At 41.7% G+C, this 22890-nt stretch overlaps 1 non-coding gene across 1 annotated transcript; it reads left to right on the forward strand.

Moving 5' to 3' along the window:
• Positions 1–1828: 1828 nt before the first annotated feature.
• Positions 1829–1935, forward strand: LOC115801953 (U6 spliceosomal RNA). Its single transcript, XR_004022331.1, has one exon. It is a non-coding gene; the product is annotated as a U6 spliceosomal RNA (small nuclear RNA).
• The last annotated feature ends 20955 nt before the right edge of the window (positions 1936–22890 follow it).

Consider the following 22890-nt stretch of genomic DNA (forward strand, 5'->3'; position numbering starts at 1 on the left):
GAGGCCCACTGCCCAGGCCACTTGTCTATCTAGACAGCCCCAAGCCCAGCCCGCCCTGCCCTTCGCATAGCCCTTCGCATAGGCTCCTCGATATGTCAGGCCTCTGTGCCCTGAGAGAGTGCCGTTATTCTCCGTCACAGCCCTGTGTGTTTCCCTCTTAGGACTCAGAGGTCTGTCTGGACACTGTAAACTCCATGAAGGCAGGGAGCTCATTGTCTTGTTCTCCTTTCTATCCCCAGATCCTAACAGGACAGGAGGTTGTCCCAGCTTGTCAGTGGTCAGTCAGCTCAGCATTATTGCCACACCTTTCTACATTCACCTCTGCAGATGGGGAGAAAGCCTAGAACTCTATTTTCCAGAGACCTTTTCCCTGAATGGTCCCAGGTTAAATTCTGCCAATGGAAACACATATGTGAGATCTGAAAGGCAGAAAAGGAGAAATCATTTCTCTCCAGTACACCTTCAGGCAGCTCAGACAACAGGGAGCTGTTTTCCTAGACTTCTGAGAAAATATCAGACAAACCTGAAAAAAATGACATTCTATTTTTAAAAGGGTGTGTGTGGGGGGGGCTGAATTCTGAAAAAGGGCAGTGGAAGCGTTCCAGATTAAAAGAGGCAAACGAGACATAACAACTAAATGCAATACAGCCCGCCCTCTAGATCCGCAGATGCAGTATCTGAGGATAGAGGGGGTCTGACAGATGCAGAATCTGAGGATAGAGGGGGTCTGACAGTACTATGCCATTTTATACAAGGGACTTGAGCACCTGCGGATTTTGGTATCAGTGGGCAGAAAGGTGGGGGAGGCGGACGTGGGGGAGGGAGGGCTTTCTGAAACCAATCCCCCCTGCGGATACGGAGGGATGACTGTAACTGACCCTATACTGGGTCCTGTACTAAAAGGGGAAAGTGCTGCAAAGGATATTACTGGGTCAATTGACAGAATTGGAATGTGAACAGAAAATTAGATGAAAGTGTTGTATCAAAGTTAAATTTATTGTTCTGGTTATATAAGAGAATATCCCCATTTCTAGAATATACACACTGAAGTACTTAGGGGTAAAGGACCATGATGTATATAATTTATCCTCAAATGATTCAGAAACATTTTTAATATATAACATATAATGTAAATATTAAATATGAAAGAGAGAAACCACCTCTATAAATGATAAAGCAAACGGGGTGAAACGTTAGTAGGCGAATTTGTATAAAGAGTATATGAATATATAGGTACTATTTCTATTCTTGCAAAATGTAAGTGTGAAGTTATTTCCCCCCTCACAAACGTTTAAAAATATATATATAATGAAGCATTAAATAAACTATAGTGAATAATGCAAGACAAACTAGGATAGTTGTCTTAAGTATCCAGTCTCAAAATAGGCCCAGCCTGATAGCTACAATTAAAAAACAATACATTTGCTGTTTTTTTCTAATTCTTCTGTGAACAAAAAGTGAATTTACTCTTCTTGCAGAAGACAAATGCTCCCTGGCTATGGGAAAATAACCTATCATACACAGGGTGTCATTCTAAACATTTAAATATGGGACATTTGTGGCTTTGCTGGCCACTGTGTCCTACGAACTAAATTGGGACAATATATTTCCTGCAGATACTGGATGAAATGGGAATAGATATTATATTCCTTATAAAAATTCATCATGTAAAGAGAATAATCCAAATTATAACCACATCCCCAAATTGCAGCAATGCACACTTTTCACTTTGAAGAAGGAAGTCCCCAGTACCCATGGAAATACAATGCTATGTTGTTTTAACAGAGAGCCTTATAGTCAGCTTCTAGATCATTTAGAAAAGTTTCCAGTGCTTGCTTGGGCAGCACATATACTAAAATTAGAAAGATACAGAGAAGATTAGTATGGCCCCTGCACAAGGATGACATGCAAATTCATGAAGTGTTCCATATTTTAAAAAAAAGAAAGAAAAGATGGTGTACTAGGAGGATGCAGAATTCATGTCTCCTCACAACTAGGGCACCTACCAGGCACCGGTGGGGGACCACAGACACCTAAGGAGACGGGAGGAACCCCCAGCAACTGGGACGTGGGGCGTGGGGGGGAGTGAAGGGGGAGGAGAAGTGGAGGCGGGACTGGACTGGTGCCTCTGAGGCGCGGCTGGGGGAGGGGAAGGGATCCCACGCCAGAAGGGGGAAATTGGGGAACCATTGGGAGGGCAGAGGATCAAAAGGGAGTGTGGCCAGGTTTCCCCCGCCCACTTGGACCACCAGGAACCTGCTGAGCTCTTCTGCCCACTGAGGAGGTCCAGCTGTGCGGGTCCTGAGGGAGTGGGAGGGAGGGAAGGGGGAGCAAAAGTAAAGGTCGGACCTCCTGGACTGGCACCCCTGAGGGGTGGCTGGGGGAGGGGAGGAGTTCCTATAGCCAGCGGGACCCACCCATGGTTAGGGGTCCAGCGGCGACCGGGGAGACCCTAGGGGAGTCAGTGGGGGGGGGGGTGCAGCGTGAAGGAACCGAAGAAAACGGGCCAGTGCCTTCCCTGTCCACTTAGACACCCGAGAGCCTGTTGGGCTCCCAGGACTAACCCTCTGCCCTCAAAGCCTCCCTCCTGCCCTGCAGAGCCCAAGCCCCGCCCCTACACCCCCACCCAGGGCCCCACCTCTACACTCTGAGACCCCCTCCAATGAGCTGAGCCTAAACCGAACCCAAACACCCTCACTCAGGGCCCTACCTCCTAACTCGGGAACTCCACACTCCAGAGGCCCTCCTTTCCACGTGCTGCCGCTCCCCTTCCATGCAGGTCCTAAGCAGAGGCCCCGCCCCACGTTTGAACGTTGGACCCCCACCTGCGTAGGTCCCTACCCACCCTAAACCCCACCCCTGCCTAAGTCGTGGTCGTCGTCGTCCCCCCCTCCCCCCGCATCTGAACTCTGCCCCCATACCCAAGGCCTTTTTTTTTTTTCTTTTCTTTTTTTCCTCTTTTAGATTGGGATTCTGTTTTATCTTGTTGATTCATTGTTGTTGATTCTTTTGCATTTTTATTTTTCCTAATAAACCTTTTATTTTTCTAACTTTATTTTATACTTTGTTAGTGATCTCTCCTTTTGGCTTGTTACCCCGCCCTTTTTTTTCTCTTTTCTCTTGTGGTTTTATTTTACCTTGTTGCAGTTGTTTCAATTATAGTTTTATTTTTACTAATATATTTTTAATCTTTCTAATTTTATTTTATTTTTTATTCTTTGATATTGTACTGCTCTTTTTTCTTTCTTTCTTCCTTTTTTTTTTTTTTTTTTTAACTGCACCATGAAGCTTGTGGTATCTTGGTTCCCAAGCTCCTGTGGTGGAAGCTCTGAGTCCAAACCTCTGGACTAACAGAGAACCTCAGACCCCAGGGAATATCAATCTGAGTGAGGCCTCCTGGAGGTCCTGATATCAGCACCAAGACCCAGCTCTATCCAACTGCCTGCAAACTCCAGTGCTGGATGTCTCAGGCCAAACAACCAGTAAGATAAGAATACACCACCACCCATCAAAAAAAAAAGGAAACGACCAAAAAAAATTTTACAGATGAAGGAGCAAGGGAAAAACCAACAAGACCAAATAAATGAAGACAAAATAGGCAGTCTACCTGAAAAAGAATTCAGAGTAATGATAGTAAAGATGATCCAAAATCTCAGAAATATAATGGAGAAAATAGAAGAAACATTTAACAAGGATCTACAAGAACTAAAGAGCAAACAAACAGTGATGAACAACACAATTAATGGAATTAAAAATACAAGGAATCAATAACAGAATAACTGAGGCAGAAGAACGGGTAAGTGAGCTGGAAGATAAAATGGTGGAAATAACTGTCAGGGAGCAGAATAAAGAAAAAAGAATGAAAAGAATTGAGGACAGCCTCAGAGACCTCTGGGACAACATTAAATGCACCAACATTCGAATTATAGGGGTCCCAGAAGAAGAAGAGAAAAAGAAAGGGTCTGAGAAAATATTTGAAGAGATTATAATAAAACTTCCCTAACATGGGAAAGGAAATAATCAAGTCCAGGAAGCACAGAGAGTACAATACAGGATAAACCCAAAGAGAAACACACCGAGACACATATTAATCAAACTATCAAAAATTAAATACAAACAAAAACTATTAAAAGCAGCAAGGGAAAAGCAACAAATAACATATAAGGGACTCCCCATAAGGTTAACAGCTGATTTTTCAACAAAACTCTGCAAGCCAGAAGGGAGTGGCAGGACATATTTAAAGTGATGAAAGGGAAAAACCTACAACCAAGATTACTCTACCCAGCAAGGATCTCATTCAGATTCGATGGAAGAAATTAAAACCTTTACAGATAAGCAAAAGTTAAGAGAATTCAGCACCACCAAACCAGCTTTACAACAAATGCTAAAGGAACTTCTCTAGGCAGGAAACACAAGAGAAGGAAAAGACCTACAATAACAAACCCAAAACAATTAAGAAAATGGTAACAGGAACATACATATCAATAATTACCTTAAATGTAAATGGATTAAATGCTCCAAGCAAAAGACATAGACGGGCTGAATGGATATGAAAACAAGACCTGTACATATGCTGTATACAAGAGACCCACTTCAGACCTAGGGACACATAGAGACTGAAAGTGAAGGGATGGAAAAAGATATTCCATGCAAATGGAAATCAAAAGAAAGCTGGAGTAGCAATTCTCATATCAGACAAAATAGACTTTAAAATAAAGACTATTACAAGAGACAAAGAAGGACACTACATAATGATCAAGGGATCAAGCCAAGAAGATATAACAATTGTAAATATTTATGCACCCAACATAGGAGCACCTCAATACATAAGGCAAATGCTAACAGCCACAAAAGGGGAAATCGACAGGAACACAATCATAGTAGGGGACTTTAACACCCCACTTTCACCAATGGACAGACCATCCAAAATGAAAATAAATAAGGAAACACAAGCTTTAAATGACACATTAAACGATGGACTTAATTGATATTTATAGGACATTCCATCCAAAAACAGCAGAATACACTTTCTTCTCAAGTGCTCATGTAACATTCTCCAGGATAGATCATATCCTGGGTCACAAGTCAAGCCGTGGTAAATTTAAGAAAATTGAAATCGTATCAAGTATCTTTTCTGACCACAACGCTATGAGACTAGATATCAATTACAGGAAAAAAAATCTGTGAAAAATACAAACACAAGGAGGCTAAACAATACATTACTAAATAACCAAGAGATCACTGGAGAAATCAAAGAGAAAATCAAAAAATACCTAGAAACAAATGACAATGGAAACACAATGACCCAAAACCTATGGGATTCAGCAAAAGCAGTTCTAAGAGGGAAGTTTATAGCAATACAATCCTACCTCAAGAAACAAGAAACATCTCAAATAAAGAACCTAACCTTACACCTAAAGCAACTAGAGAAAGAAGCACAAAAAAACCCCAAAGTTAGCAGAAGGAAAGAAATCGTAAAGATCAGATAAGAAATAAATGAAAAAGAAATTAAGGAAACAATAGCAAAGATCAATAAAACTAAAAACTGGTTCTTTGAGAAGATAAACAAAATTGATAAAACATTAGCCAGACTCATCAAGAAAAAAAGGGAGAAGACTCAAATCAATAGAATTAGAAATAAAAAAGAAGTAACAACTGACACTGCAGAAATACAAAGGATCATGAGAGATTACTGCAAGCAACTATATGCCAATAAAATGGATAACCTGGAAGAAATGGACAAATTGTTAAAAAAGCACAACCTTCCAAGACTGAACCAGGAAGAAATAGAAAATATAAACAGACAAATCACAAGCACTGAAATTGAAACTGTGATTAAAAATCTTCCAGCAAACAAAAGCCAAGGACCAGATGGCTTCACAGGCAAATACTATCAAACATTTAGAGAAGAGCTTACACCTATCCTTCTCAAACTCTTCCAAAATATAGCAGAGGGAGGAACACTCCCAAACACATTTATGAGGCCATCATCACCCTGACACCCAAACTAGAAAAGGATGTCACAAAAAAAGAAAACTACAGGCCAATATTACTGATGAACATAGATGCAAAAATCCTCAACAAAATACTAGCCATCAGAATCTGACAGAACGTTAAAAGGATCATACACCATGTTCAAGTGGTGTTTAACCCAGGAATGCAAGGATTCTACAATATACGCAAATCAATCAATGTGATATACCATATTAACAAAGTGAAGGATAAAAACCATATGATAGACTCAATAGATGCAGAAAAAGCTTTTGAAAAAATTCAACACCCTTAACATAGTAAATTCAACCTACCTTAACATAGTAAAGGCCATATATACAAACCCACAGACAACATCATTCTCAATGGTGAAAAACTGAAACCATTTCCTCTAAGATCAGGAAAAAGACAAGGTTGCCCACTCTCACCACTATAATTCAACATAGTTTTGGAAGTTTTAGCAACAGCAATCAGAGAAGAAAAAGAAATAGAAGGAAAAAATAATAAATAAATCCAAATCAGAAAAGAAGAAGTAAAACTGTCACTGTTTGCAGATGACATGATACTATACATAGAGAACCCTAAAGATGCTACCAGAAAACTACTAGAGCTAATCAATGAATTTGGTAGAGTAATAGGATACAAAATTTATGCACAGATCTCTCTTGCATTCCTATACACTAATGATGAAAAATATGAAAGAGAAATTAAGGAAACACTCCCATGTACCATTGCAACAAAAGGAATAAAATACCTAGGAATAAACCTACCTAAGGAGACAAAAGACCTGTATGCAGAAAACTATAAGACACTGATGAAAGAAATTAAAGATGATACAAACAGATGGAGAGATATACTATGTTCTTGGATAGGAAGAATCAACATTGTGAAAATGACTCTACTACCCAAAGCAATCTACAGATTCAATGTAATCCCTAACTAACTACCACTGGCATTTTTCACAGAAGTAGAACAAAAAATTGCACAATTTGTACGGAAACACAAAAGACCCTGAATAGCCAAAACAATCTTCAGAAAGAAAAACGGAGTTGGAGGAATCGGCCTCCTGGACGTCAGACTATACTACAAAGCTACAGTAATCAAGATAGTACGGTACTGGCGCAAAAACAGAAATATAGATCAATGGAAAATGATAGAAAACCCAGAGATAAACCCCAAGCACCTATGGTCACTTTATCTTTGATAAAGGAGGCAAGAATATACAATGGAGAAAAGACAGCCTCTTCAATAAGTGGTGCTGAGAAAACTGGACAGCTACATGTAAAAGAGTGAAATTAGAACACTCCTTAACACCACACACAAAAATAAACTCAAAATGGATTAAAGACCTAAATGTAAGGCCAGACAATATAAAACTCTTAGAGGAAAACATAGGCAGAACACTCTATGACATAAATCACAGCAAGATCCTTTTTGATCCACCTCCTAGTGAAATGGAAATAAAAACAAAAATAAACAAATGGGACCTAATGAAACTGAAAAGCTTTTTCACAGCAAAGGAAACCATAAACAAGACGAAAAGACAAACCTCAGAATGGGAGAAAATATTTGCAAACAAAGCAACAGACAAAGGATTAATCTCCAAAATATACAAGCAGCTCATGCAGCTCAATATCAAAAAAACTACTCAGTCCAAAAATGGGCAGAAGACCTAAATAGACATTTCTCCAAAGAAAATATGCAGATTGCCAACAAATACATGAAAACATGCTCAGCATCACTAATCATTAGAGAAATGCAAGTCAAAACTACAATGAGGTATCATCTCACACCGGTCAGAATGGTCATCATCCAAAAATCTACAAACAATAATTGCTGGAGAGGGTGTGGAGAATAGGGAACTCTCTTGCACTGTTGGTGGGAATGTAAATTGATACAGCCACTATGGAGAACAGTATGGAGGTTCCTTAAAGAACTAAAAATAGAACTACCATACGACCCAGCAATCCCACTACTGGGGATATACCCTGAGAAAACCATAATTCAAAAAGAGTCATGTACCGGGCTTTCCTGGTGGTGCAGTGGTTGAGAGTCCACCTGCCAATGCAGGGGACACGGGTTCGTGCCCCGGTCTGGGAAGATCCCACATGCCGCGGAGCGGCTGGGCCCGTGAGCCATGGCTGCTGAGCCTGCGCGTCCAGAGCCTGTGCTCCGCAACGGGAGAGGCGACAACAGTGAGAGGCCCGTGTACCACACACAAAAAAAAGAGTCATGTACCACAATGTTCAATGCAGCACTATTTACAATAGCCAGGACATGGAAGCAACCTACGTGTCCATCGACAGATGAATGGATAAAGAAGATGTGGCCGATATATACAATGGAATATTACTCAGCCATAAAAGGAAATTAAACTGAGTTATTTGTAGTGAGGTGGATGGACCTAGAGTCTGTCATACAGAGTGAAGTAAGTCAGAAAGAGAAAAACAAATTCCGTATGCTAACACATATATATGGAATCGAAAAAAAAAGGGGAGGGGGTTCTAACAAACCTAGGGGCAGGACAGGAATAAAGATACAGACATAGCGAATGGACTTGAGGACACAGGGAGGGGGAAGGGTAAGCTGGGACGAAGTGAGAGAGTAACATTGACATATATACACTACCAAATGTAAAATAGCTAGTGGGAAGCAGCTGCATGGCACAGGGAGATCAGCTCAGTGCTTTGCAACCACCTAGAGGGGTGGGATTGAGAGGGTGGGAGGGAGACGCAAGAGGGAAGGGATATGGGCATATATGTATATGTATACCAGATTCACTTTGTTATACAGCAGAAACTAACACAACACTGTAAAGCAATTATGCTCCAATAAAGATGTTAAAAAAAAAAGAGCAATAATACCAATAGCTGGTGAGGATGGAGAGAAACTGGATCTCTCATACATTACTGGTGTGAATGTAAAATGGTATAGTCACTCTGGAAAAGTATTTGTCAGTTACTTACAAAACAAAATATGTGCCTATCATACAGCCCAGCAACTATACTCCAGGGCATTTATCCCAGAAAATTGAAAATTTATGTTCACAGAAAAATCTGTTCATAAATGTCCACAGCAGCCTTAGTTGTAAAAGCAAGAGAGAAAAAAAAAGAGACAACCCACATGTCCTTCAAGGGGCGAAACTCTGGAATATTCATACAATGGAATAGTACTCAGCAATAAAAACGAGTAAACTATTGGTGAGGCAAAAAACTGGATCTCAAATGCTTTATGCTTAGTGAAAAATGTAAACCACAAAAGGTTACATACTGGATGATTCTATATAACATTCTTGAAGTGACAAAACTACAGATTTGGAAAGAGATTGGTGATTGCCAGGGGACAGGGAAAGGGTGGAAGGGTTTTATATATATAAGGGTAGTAGGAGGGAGTTCCTTTGTAGTGTTGAAAGAGTTCTATGCCTTGATTGTTGTGGTGGTTACATGAATCTATAGAAGGGATAAAATTGCATAGAACTACACACACACACACACACACACACACACACACACACACGAATGCATGTAAAAATTGGTGAAGATTGAGTAAGACCTCTTGTAACCTATAAGCTACTTAACGGTGTTAGACAATGTCGGTTTCTTGGTTTTGATATTGTACTGCAGTTAGTTATATGACATGTCACCATTGGAGGAAGCTGAGTGAAGGATACATGGAACTCTATGTACTATTTTTGAGTCTATAATTATTTCACAATAAAAAGTTTTTTAAAAAGTTAAAAATTAAAAGAAAGAAAGAAAAGTTTCCCAATTAAATGACATAGAAGTATCCCTTAAAAATGGTGCAAGACAGTAAAATGATCAGTGGTTGCCAGGTGTTGGCAGGAGGGAGGGCTGAACACAGAGGATTTTTAGCACAGTGAAACTATTCTGTGTGATAGGATGATGGTGGGATGCATGTCATTATACATTTGGCAAAATATATACTGTACAACACCATGAATGAACCCTGATGTAAACTATAGACTTTAGGTAATATTGACATGCCAATGTAGGTTCATCAATTGTAACAATCTGTGGAAGATGTTGATAGTAGGTGATGTTGTGCATATTGGGGGGAAGGAGGTATATGGGAACTCTGTACTTTCCCCTCAGTTTTGCTGTGAACCTAAAACTGCTCTAAAAAATAAAATCTATCCAAATAGAAAAAAAAAAAGTTACTGCATATATTCCTTGGAGAGATTGGAATTTAAGCTTGGGGATTTATTTGAGAAGCTTTTTGGCAGGAATTTAAATGTATTTCTTGAAAGATTTATTGTAAATTGCATTTCTCAGACTACTGCTCTTTTAACCATCTGTCAAGTTATCTTATCTTACAATCAAAGAATGACATTTAAATCTGAACAGAGAAGTTTATCCATATTTTTAAAAATTAAGTTTTCTTGGCAGAAATTTGATCTTGATCTTGGAAACTTTATCATATAAACCTACTACACTTCAAGAATCCTGTGACTTTTCCCAACAATGGATAAAAATTGATCAGGGATTTGCCTCAATTCAAACTAAGTTTACATATTTCTAACAGGGACATCATTTATTTATCATATTGAAAACTAAGGAAATAGTTTTATGCTCATCTATATCTTATTAGAAACATAAGGCTTAACACCCTGTACTAAAATAGATTCCAGGTATATGAGTGAATTACAACGTAAAATTTTTAAATTTTTGTATAAAAAAGCCATGTAAAATACGTATCTATCTTTGGTAGGTTATGCATGATTATTTTCTTTGCTGTAATTTACCAATCTTCTATAATAAGTACATATTTTTTAATTTTTGTAAAAAACATTCAAGGCATAGTCATGGGTAAGTTTTTCAGTGAAGCGTGAATCATATTCAAATACTCATACACAAAAAGACACAACGGCTGCTTTCTTTGGTAGAAAATTCCTAAATGATTTGCATATTACCTTCTCTGCCAGTGGTAGGAAATTATACAACAAATGCCTTATTTCTCAACATTAACTGCTGTAAATGACAAAACATTAACCTCAACAAGCAGTTATTGAGTAAGCTTACCATCTATAAAACTAGCTCAAAATAGGTATACAACCTGCAAAGTTAGAACATTGTATTAAGGTTTTCAAAGTTGGTGCCAGATTAAATGAAATGGAACAGAAACTTTAAATCCACATATTACCAGGGAATTTTTTTTTAATTTATTTATTTAATTTACTTATTTTTGCCTGCATTGGGTCTTCGTTGCTGTGCACAGGCTTTCTGTAGCTGCAGCAAGCAAAAGCTACTCTTCGTTGCAGTGTGAGGGCTTCTCATTGAGCTAACTTCTCTTGTTGCGGAGCATGGGCTCTAGGCCTGCGGGCTTGCTCAGTAGTTGTGGCTCGCGGGCTCTAGAGCGCAGGCTCAGTAGTTATGGCACATGGACTTACTTGCTCTGAGGCATGTGGGATCTTCCCAGAACAGGGATCAAACTCGTGACCCCTGCATTGGCAGGTAGATTCTTAACCACTGCACCACAAGGGAAGTCCCAAAGGAATTTATTTTTTAAAGCAATATATTTTTCTAGAATACTGGTATAAATAAGTTGTCCATACTTTTATGTAAAGAGAAGAAATTTAAGCATGATTTCATTTAAAATTCATTTTCAGGGCTTCCCTGGTGGCGCAATGGTTGAGAGTCCGCCTACCGAGGCAGGGGACACGGGTTCATGCCCCGGTCTGGGAAGATCCCACATGCCGCGGAGCGGCTAGGCCCGTGAGCCATAGCCGCTGAGCCTGCGCGTCCGGAGCCTGTGCTCTGCAACGGGAGAAGCCACAACAGTGAGAGGCCTGCGTACCGCAAAAAAAAAATTCATTTTCATATAAAAATAAAAACTTTTACAGTTTGGAGCCAGATAGACCTGAGTTCAAAATCTGATTCTGCAAATTATTAGCTGTATAACCTTGTGTAAATAGTTTAGCTGTTCTGCACCTCAATTTTCTTATTAGTAAAATTTGTAAAATGGGAAAAATAATCCCTGCTCCCTAGAATTATAAAGATTGGGGGTAACATAAGTAAAGCACATAGCAAATAGCACGTGCTCAGTAAACAGTGGATGTGGTGGTAATAGTTGTAGTGGTAAATGTTGTTGCTATTGAAATTTTTAATAAAATACAAATTTTACCACTTATGTAAAAAGGCAGGCAATAGTATATTAAACTTTGACATGCCTGACTCACAGATCCCTGGCCAGTTCTTGCAAAGAGACTTCCTCCATATTTGTGCCTCTCTGTACGCTTGAAATTGAGAACAAACAAGGAATGTTCATAAGCATGTTCACAATGAGTGGTCATTCAGCTGCAACCACCAAACTGCACTCCTCACCTGGTCTCCCTCTGACTCTGTATGGAGCCACCCCCAACACTCATCTCCAGCCCCTACTTCTGCTCACACCTACCCACAGGTTTCTTTACTCCTTAGGCCAAGCTCAGCCACCAGGCCTAGTGGGCACTGGGACAGGCAGGCCAGGTGGAACAGGGCACCTGGTTCTAGAAGAGAGGCAAGGTGGCTGGACCAAGAGAAAAGGTCCAAACTTCTTGCTCCGCTGCAACTGGGCCTCAGCACATACAATCATTGCTTACTGCGTTATGACTCATGCATAAGGAAGTCAAAATTTGGAAGTGAAACAGAGTGGCAGGGTGGCCAAAGCAGCCAAGAAACAAGAAACAGAGGTAAGAGATATAGGCTCACAGCCAGGGACCATAGGACTTGGCGCAGAGGACTGTTTCTAAGCTGGAGTCAAAACTCCTAAGGGTTGGAAAGGATGTTTTGATCTGGAAAATACTGAATATCTTTTCTTTTCGGCTGCTTGGGGTCTTAGTTGTGGCACTCAGGATCTTTGTTGCAGCGTGCAGGATCTTTCGTTACAGTGCGCAGCCTCTTCTTGCACAGCGCAGGCTTCTCTCTAGTTGTGGTGATCAGGCTATAGAGCGCTCAGGCTCAGTAGTAGTTGCGGCACACGGGCTTAGCTGCCCCATGGCATGTGGGATCTTAGTTCCCCAACCAGGGATGGAACCCATATCCCCTGCGTGGGAAGGCAGATTCTTAACCACTGGACCACCAGGGAAGTCCCAGAAAAGCTTTATTTTTAAAAAAGAGAATTGGACATTAAATGCCCCTGAAGAGATTTCCGTGGATGTTGGATAACAATTACTGATAACAGCCCTTTAAAAGATGTCAAGTTCAGACTCCTTAACAGAGCCCCTCGCTATCACTCCTCAGCCTCCCTTTCTGGAAAGCTTACAGTTTTCCTCCCAACACATTCAGTAGAGGATACTGGTTTTTTTCCCTCCTTGCATCCATGTACCCTTCTTTTGGTAAAACAACATCCCAGTTTTGTTTTGCATAACCATTTCTACCCCACTCTCAACAAAATGTTTTTGATGGGATTAACCTTCCCTCAGCTCCAAGGAGGAGCTGGTTTTTACCAAGCAGGCTATCCCATACTCCTAAATACAGTAATTGGTCCCATCAGAATAAAGCCCAGCAACATCAGAAAATCTACAAACAACAAATGCTGGAGAGGGTGTGGAGAAAAGGGAACCCTCTTGCACTGTTGGTGGGAATGTAAATTGATGCAGCCACTATGCAGAACAGTATGGAGGTTCCTTAAAAAACTACAAATAGAATTACCATATGACCTAGCAATCCCACTACTGGGTATATACCCAGAGAAAACCATAATTCAAAAAGACACATGTATCCCAATGTTCAATGCAGCTCTATTTACAATAGGCAGGTTATGGAAGCAACCTAAGTGCCCATTGACAGACGAATGGATAAAGAAGATGCGGTACATATATACAATGGAATATTACTCAGCCATAAAAAGGAACGAAACTGGGTCATTTGTAAATGGATCTAGAGACCCATACAGAGTGAAGTAAGTCAGAAAGAGAAAAACAGATATCATGTACTAATGCATATGTGTGGAATCTAGAAAAATGGTACAGATGAACCAGCTTGCAAGGCAGAAATAGAGACACAGTTGTAGAGAACAAACATGTGGACACCAAGGGGGGAGAGTGAGGGCGGGGGGTGGTGATGGTGGGATGAATTGGGAGATTGGAATTGACATATATACACTGATATGCATAAAATAGATAACTAATAAGAAATTGCTGTATTAAAAAAATTAAGTAAAATTCAAAAAATAAAAATTAATAATATTTTTTTTAAAGAATGAAGCCCAGGAATTTTATTTGACAATTGAAAAAAGAGATGTTCTTTCTCCTGTGGACATGAACAAGGAATGATAAAACGTCAGGACTTTTGGTATCCATCTTGGGACCATAAAGGAAGTCGGCCATAGGATGCAGCTCACATAGTGGAAGCCAGAGCAGAGAGAGGGAAAGAAATGAGATCTTGACGCCAACAAGCCTTACCTACAGCCTGAACCACCTCTGGCCTTTTTAGGTGGGTTGAGTTCCCTTCATTGTTTAAGTCAGTGGAAGCTGGGTTTTCTGTTGCTTTCAACCAAAAGACTCCTAATTAATAGTACCAACACTATGACCCAGCCACCTTGAATCACTAAAATACATGTATTTTTACTTCAAATTATGGTTAAACTGAGCTCAAAATGTATTAAGCATAATCACCATAAAAAGCACAATCTGGCTAGCTGACGAACAAAATCACCATCTAGAAAACATTTATAAAACTGAGAACATTCCAGATTTCCAGCTGTGGAGAAGTGCCGTTCCTTAAGTGTTGACTGGCTGGCATCTGCAATTTTAGGGCACTTGGCTCGACAAATGACCATGGGCAGCTCTCTGAGCTCCCAGCTTTTCTCAAAAATATCTGCTGAGCAATCAGGTTGGGCGCCGCTGAGAAGAAACCTTGGGGTCTTGTGAAGACCTCATCCGAGGCCTGATGACTCCTCCGTATGGAGAGCATGCGAATAGAAAAACTCCATTGGAGTCAAAGGTGTGCTTCTAACTTCCTGCCGTGGTCATTTGAATGGGTAAGTCTGAGTACATGCAACACAGCTCCAAACAATGTGGCTGAGTCAAGTGGAGAGGCTTCAAGGTAACATAAAAAGGGGAAATGGAGGAACACTTTTTAATTCGGGGAGCCATATTCTCCCTTCCCTTCATATTTATAATTCTGTTCTCTCACTACATTTGAGCCTCCAAGGGACTTCCCTAGTGGTCCAGCAGTTAAGACTCCGTGCTCCCAATGCAGGGGGCCCAGGTTCGATCGCTAGTCAGGGAACCAGATCCCGCATGCAGCAACTAAGAACCTGCATGCAGCAACTAAAAGATCCCGCGAGCCGCAACTAAAGATCAGGCATGCCACAGCTAAGACCCAGTGCAGCCAAATAAATATTTTTTTTAAGAAAGAGGGAGAGAGAGAGAAACCTCCAAGATAGAATGAAGTAACAAAATAAAAGTTGCCAAGGGAGACCTTCCAGAGATAATGGAGTGAAGGAAACACATGGTTTGTGGTTTTCTCCATCATACAAATCCATCTTTTCTTGGGTCATATTTTTTTCCTCTCTCCTTCTTGGTGTTGACAAGGAGAACTTTTTAGATTTCTGTGGTAATGATGGATGAAGCAGATCCATTAAACGTAAAAATGAGTTTTTGAAGACAGCAATTTGGCAAGATGGGTACACAACTTGATAAGGTCCATCAAATGCAAGACTGTCTTTTTTTAAAATTTATTTATTTTTGGCTGCTTTGGGTCTCTGTTGCTGAGCACAGGCTTTCTCTAGTTGCGGCGAGCAGGGGCTACTCTTTGTTGCAGTGCGCGGGCTTCTCACTGTGGTGGCTTCTCTTGTGGAGCACGGGCTGTAGGCACACAGGCTTCAGTAGTTGTGGCGCTCAGGCTTAGTTGCTCCACACCATGTGGGATCTTCCCAGATCAGGGCTCGAACCTGTGTCCCCTGCATTGGCAGGCGGATTCTTAACCACTGTGCCACCAGGGAAGTCCAAGACTGTCTTGATATACACTTTTGCTTATTACAAATCTCAGAAGAGCATTTGCATTAACTTACTTGTAATTTCAGATCTAAGTTGAAGCCCTAGTGTCAAGGTTAGTTTTATAAATCTCCATAAAATATCAAAGAAAACCATATCTGCCTTTTTTTGTTGTTGCTGGTTTGATCTCACAGAAGAATGTAGGAGAAGGTAAGAACATAATCCTCACCTGTATACACTGAACGAAAGAATGCAATTACAGAACAGTGGTAGAAAATATACACAGAAAGTCGGCAAGATGACTCATAAGTACCAGCAATGAAATAGCTCGGCATTTGTATATGGTGTGAGAGATCTTCCAACAGCTAACTAATGTAATAGAATAATGAATCACTCGGGACTAGATTTATTTAAAAGTTCCTGTAAAGTACACCTACATATGTAGCACCAGAAATGCCGCTGACTTTCAGCAAACATCAGTATGAGGGGGCGGGAGGGGCGGGGAGAGGCAAGGAGGTCCCCTGCTGGTAAATTCCACTGCCCCAGCTGCCCTTGCTTTAATTAAGTCCCCCTCACTTTCCCTTCCACCTGTCTGTCTGGGGAGCAGTGGGTGTTCAGAGGTTAAGGCCCAGGGGCCCTGCCTCTGGCTGAGGCTGAGGGAGACCTCCCTGGCTCTCTTTTCTTCTCCTCTGCAGGCGTCAGGCTGCCAAGGACCCTTCCCTCTTTGAAGCCAACACACACCCATTTCATCTCTGGCTTCATTTTCTCCTCCAAGGCTGGAGATCCAGGTTTGCTTGTTTCACCCAGCCTCTGCTTCTCTCTCACAGAAGCACACGTGTCCTTTGCATGCCACGGCTTCACAGAGGATGAACCAAAGAAGCAGGCAGTGAAAGAACAGTAAGTGTGGGGATGCCTCAGGGCTCAAAAACTCTTAGCAGCATCTCACCTTTGGGGTCCTGACTCCCCTGGGCGTGCCTTGGCCTCTGCACGCTCTGAGTTCTCTGCACTGGATAGTTTCACAAGGACAGAGCTCACCTCTCCCTGGGATGGGGGTGGGGATGGGGGGATGGGTGAGCACCCCACACTCCTGCCCGCTCTCCCTCAGGGTTGATGGGCTCTTGGGCTTGCAGTTCCAATCAGGACCGAATGACAGAATCAACTAGTATCGCCTCTGACGCCATTTTTCTGAAATAAATATTTGACATTTCCGAGGGCCCCAGACCCAAGAACAGTGTATTCGCTGCTCCACAGAGAAATGACCTGCTTCTAGGCCTTTCTTCACACAGCCCACAACAGAGCAGAGTCAGACCGCCTGCATTTCAGCCCTTACTCTGTCACTTGCCTGCTACCTAAATGACCTCGGGCACGACACTGAACCCCTTTAAGCCTCAGTTTTCCTCACCCATTGAATTGTGGTGAGGTCTCAAAGAGATAGTAGCGCGGTTCCTGGTACACAGTAAAAATTAACACCAGGACTCTTGGCAACATCTGGTAGCCACAGTCCTGCACCTAAAGGCATGGCAGGGGCCTCCTGGACTTCGCTCCATCACTGCAGCCGGCAACCATTCCGATCGGTCAGCACCTGTGCCATCCTGGTTGCCAAACATTTTAAGTCTTAATGCTGGTTGTACTATGTGTACTGAAAGCAAAGTCACACAGAGGAGTGTGTGCTAATGGGTCTTTAAAGTGTAGGAGAGGTGAGAAAAGGAATCACAAGCAGAAGCACGGGGTGTATGGGAGGGAGCAGAGGTGGCTTTTGTCTGCACTGTGATAGGCAAACAGGATCTTAATGGCTCACAGCCTAGTAGAGAAGCACAGGGAAGACCACTGTATTATTTCCTGTGCTACCATAATGAATGACCACAAACTGGGCTTAAAAACAAAACAAATTTATTCTCTTACAATTTAGGAGGTCAGAAGTCCAAACTGCCTCTGAAAGTGTGGCAGGGCCATGCTCCCTCTGAAGACTCTAGGAGAGAATCCTCCCTTGCCCTTTCCAACTTCTGGTGGCTCAGGTGTTCACTGGCTTGTGGCAGTGTCACTCCAATCTCTGCCTTCCTCTTTATGTGGCCTTGCCCTGTGAGTCTCTGTGCCTCAGATCTCCCTCTGCCTTTCTCTTATAAGGACATCTGTCATTGGAGTTAAGTCCAGGATGATCTCACCTTGAGAGCCTTCATGTCATTACATCTGCAAAGATCTTTTTTTCAATATAAAATCACTTTCACAAGCTCTGGGGGTTAAGACTTGAACATATCTTTTGGGGATCCACTATTCTATACTATCACCCCACTACAATTACACGCAAAAGCAGAGGCCTTTGCACACAGATGGCACTTAATAAATACTGTGGCTGATACATATCTTTATTGCGCTTGATGACTTTCAGAAGACTGTAATTCTATGATATGGAAGAGTGTGATGTGGGAGCCTTGGTGCTTACCTAGAAATGTTCCTCAGCAGTGTTCTGCTGCTCTGGCTTTAGCAGAGAATCTGTTTCATCATATTTTCTAGCTTCTAGAGGCCATCTGCAATTCCTTGGTCCCATGTCACTCCCGCCACTTCCTTCTCTGACTCTGGCCCTCCTGCCTCCCTTTTTTTTTTAATTAATTAATTAATTTTATTATTTATTTATTTATTTTTGGCTGCATTAGGTCTTCGTTGCTGCACGTGGGCTTTCTCTAGTTGCGGCGAAGGGGGGCTGCTCTTCGTTGCAGTACATGGGCTTCTCATTGCGGTGGCTTCTCTTGTTGCGGAGCACGGGCTCTAGGCACGCGGGCTTCAGTAGCTGTAGCACGCAGGCTCAGTAGTTGCAGCTTGCAGGCTCAGTAGTTGCAGCACGTGGGCTCTAGAGCATGTGGACTTCAATAGTTGCAGCATACAGGCTTCAGTAGTTACAGAGCACAGGCTCAGTAGTTGTGGCCCCCAGGCTTAGTTGCTCCACAGTATGTGGGATCTTCCCAGACCATAGCTCGAACCCATGTCCCCTGCATTGGCAGGCGGATTCTTAACCACTGCACCACCAAGGAAGCCCCTGCCTCCCTTTTATAAGGACCCTTATGATTAGATTGGGCCCACCCAGATAATTCAGTATAAGCTTCTCATCTCAAGATCCTTAATCACATCTGTAAAGTGTTTTGCCATGTAAGATAACATAATCAGGTTCCAGGGATTAGAATGTGGATATCTTTGGGGGCCATTATTCTACTGACCATATCTGGGAACTCAGGTTTCATTCTAAAAGCAGTAGAACTCAATGGGTTTCAAGCAGGGAAGTGAAACCAGCAGAATCAGCAGGTGATAAAAGCAGAAGAATCATGCTGGATAGCAGAGACAAAAAGACTAGGTATGGCCAGAGGATTTTAAAGTAAGCTAGAAGCACCCCATACAATATTTTTAAACCTATGGAATATCTGGTCATGTGTAGGATAACTGGTTTTGGTCTTTTTCAATTAATCCTTTGAAGTTTTTATGAAGCCCTGAGTCCCAGGAGGTCTTTGGTTATTATTTACTATAGGTGGACAGCTGGACAAGGTGGACCCACATGACTATTTGGGCCAAGATTCTATGCCCACCACGAGTAAGCCAGGTGTGTGTGTGTGGCTGGGGTAATGCTGTTTTGGTAGGCACAGTTCCTTGTCAAAACATTGCCCAGTAGAGAAAGATACTGGAACCAATTCAAAGATAAGGAAGTGGTCAAACAGCAATAGGAAAGAATGCCATAAAACTGAGAAATCCAAGAATGTGGATTATGTTGATTCCTGGACATGCTTTATTACCACTAAGTAAAAAGGGTGAACAGAATTGTTCATACTGACTACATGTGTGTTTAAGGGAAATGTAAATTAATAAAGATTTTCATAGAGTTTTAACTTTTCTCTGAAGTTGGTGCAGTTTACTCAAACATGTCTGGGCTTCTGGCAACAGCTTCCTGTCTCTGATCTTGCACGGAGTTGCTCAAAATTGCCCAGAATGCCTTCCAGAGACTCCTTTTGGCTCGCTTCTTTCTGCTTCTCTCTTCACTGGGTTTCTGATCCCATTCCTCCCTACTTCAACTCTCTTTACCTACCTCAACGCTACCTTGTTTAGATGGCCTGTTAGAATAAAATTCCTGTGTTCACTGGCTGCCCCTGCTGGCCCAGGAGTCCTGGCTCCCCCTTCACAGCTATGGGTGAGAACGTCAAGGCTTTCTGCCCAGGCCACTTAAGGTCAGACAAGTCAGGCCGGTCCAGCAGGTTTCATCTCCAACTAGGGGATCAGAGAGATGGGATAAAAATTCCTTTCCAGAAACACATTGCCTGGAAAAGTTACAAGTTATTTACCAACCAGTATAAGAAAAACTGCATTGTCATAAATTTTTCATAGCAACACAAATCTTAGAGCTGACACTGAATATTGGGATCCAGAAAGGGTATTATCCAATGACACCTTGATGGGGAAAAGCGAACAAACATGGAAAGGCCCAAAATGTCCTTCAGGAGACTGGAAGACAGCACGGTTCTGATGTGTAATTATCCATTACATCAAACCATACAGCCCGGGATTGAGAAGCAGGGGAGAATAGCATAAAGATTTCAAAACACGGATTCTGGACCCAGATTTTCTGAGCTCAAACTCCAACTTTGTCACTGTTGCTTTTGGACAAGTGATTTAACCACTTTTTATCTTAGTTTCTATGCCTGCTCAGTCAGGATAATAATAGTACCTTACTTTATTGGGTTGTTTTGAAGATTAAATGAGAAAATATATAAAAAGCACTTAGAACAGTGCCTGGAATGTAGCAAGCCCTAAATGTGTGTTAGCTACTATTATTTTTACTGAAATCTGTCCAATGCTGTACATCACTGAATTTGGAAACTGCTTAGATAACCTATCTGGCTTCTTAAATAAGTGGCACCCATGAACCAAAACTCACAGAGCAATGAAATTTTACCTGTTGATATAAACTCTCCAAAGGCATCTTGATGGTAGCTGGATTGGAGGCTGAAGCATGTTCTGTCTGGTGCATGGTTTATTGGTGAAGCAAGATGCTAATAAGATCACAGGACAGAATAGTGAGGTCTTTGCTCCTCCAACCATCTCTCAAGCATAAGCCACTGGCCCAAAGTACATCTAGTCACCATTACTGGCCATTATTGGACTGTGGGCACCATTATGGGAGAAATTACCACAGCTCTATAGGCAACATATGATAGGTCATTAGGATCCCCCAGCTGAATAAAAATGCATTTTACCACCATCCAGGGGATTGGATAAAGATAATTCGAAGAAGATAGAGCGAGGGACTTCCCTGGTGATGCAGTGGTTAAGAATCCACCTGCCAATGCAGGGGACCCGGGTTCAATCCCTGGTCTGGGAAGGTCCCACATGTTGTGGAGCAACTGAGCCCGAGCGTCACGACTACTGAAGCCCATGCGCCTAGAGCCCGTGCTCTGCAACAAGAGAAACCACCGCAATGAGAAGCCCGCGCACCGCAACAAAGAGTAGCCCCTGCTCGCCATGACTAGAGAAAGCCCACACACAGCAATGAAGACCCAACACAGCCAAAAATAAATAAATATATTTATTTTTTTTAAAATGAAGCAGATAGAGAGGAAAACAATCCATATAAGAATATACTGATACACAATTTTGAATTGCTTGGAAGTGTGACAAAATATTACATAAAAAGAGGCAGAGATAGACCCACATGCATAATCTTGGATAAGTAACTTACTTTACCAATCACAGTTTCAGCTTCCTTATTAACAAAGGGATGGGCGTGCAGACGGTGACCTAGATTAGTCTTACTGGAAGACCAAATCCTTTCTTATGTGAAACATCCAGAATCTCACATGGCACATTATTAGAAACACTATCTTAGAGGATCTGTAATGAGGAGTATCCCATTTACTATGCCCCCAGGGCTTCAGCAACAGCTCACCTGGCTCAGACAAAGGTCTCCTCCTCCCCAGGTCCCCATAACAATACCTCCCCTTAGCACTTCCCTGTGCCCTTGGGTCTAGGTGTCATGTCCATTGATGTTATTCCAGTTTTCAGACTCCAAACACATATGTGAATATGAATATTTATGCATATTGAAGATAGAGAGAAAAGAGAGCCCATAAGAGTTTCATATTGGTCTGAAACTCAAGACTCCATTTAATTCTTCTGGGTCCTCTATCTTGATAGAACCTGGTTGATGGTCTCTGGTGTCATTTAATGTCATTTAATGTCATTTAATGTCCTCTCTGGGTTAATCTCATGGCATTCCCCGCTCCCCCCCCCCCCGACCACCACCACACTCACCACTCAGGATAATTGCCTCAGTGCTGCTGAATTTGTTTTTCCATGGAAAACAGTATAGTGATTCCCCTACAGTAGCTGCACCATTTTATGTTCCCACCCACAGTGCACAAGGACTCACATGTCTCCATACCCACACCAACATTTGTTCTTTTCTTTTTTATATATATAATAGCCATCCTAACAGATGCAAAATGCCAGCAGATGTTTTTAAGATCATTTGGGTAGGAGGGCTTGCCAACACAACTTAACCAGACACCTGCCACCCAGACTATTTAATAGCACAATTAGGGGACATCTTGCCACTTCTATTTAACATAGTACTGGAAGACCTAGCCACAGTGATCAGACAAGAAAAAGAAAAAAATGTCATCTAAAATGGAAGGAAAGAAGTAAAACGGTCACTATTTGCAGATACAGAAACATATATATGTGTGTATATATATATATTTGAAATATATATATTAGAATTAATAAGTGTATTCAGTAAAGTTGCAGGATACAAGATTAATACACAGAAATTTGTTGCTTTCCTATACACTAACAATGAACTTAAAAAAGAGAAAGCAGGAGGGACTTCCACAGCAGTCCAGTGTTTAAGACTCCACACTTCCACTGCAGGGGGTGCAGGTTCAATCCCTGGTTGGAGAACTAAGATCCCATATGCCTTGTGGTGTGTT

This window comes from Delphinapterus leucas, chromosome 17 (assembly GCF_059928025.1).
Source record: "Delphinapterus leucas isolate spDelLeu-1000000601 "Yukka" chromosome 17, BTC_Dleu_Yukka2, whole genome shotgun sequence".
Lineage (NCBI taxonomy): Eukaryota > Metazoa > Chordata > Mammalia > Artiodactyla > Monodontidae > Delphinapterus > Delphinapterus leucas.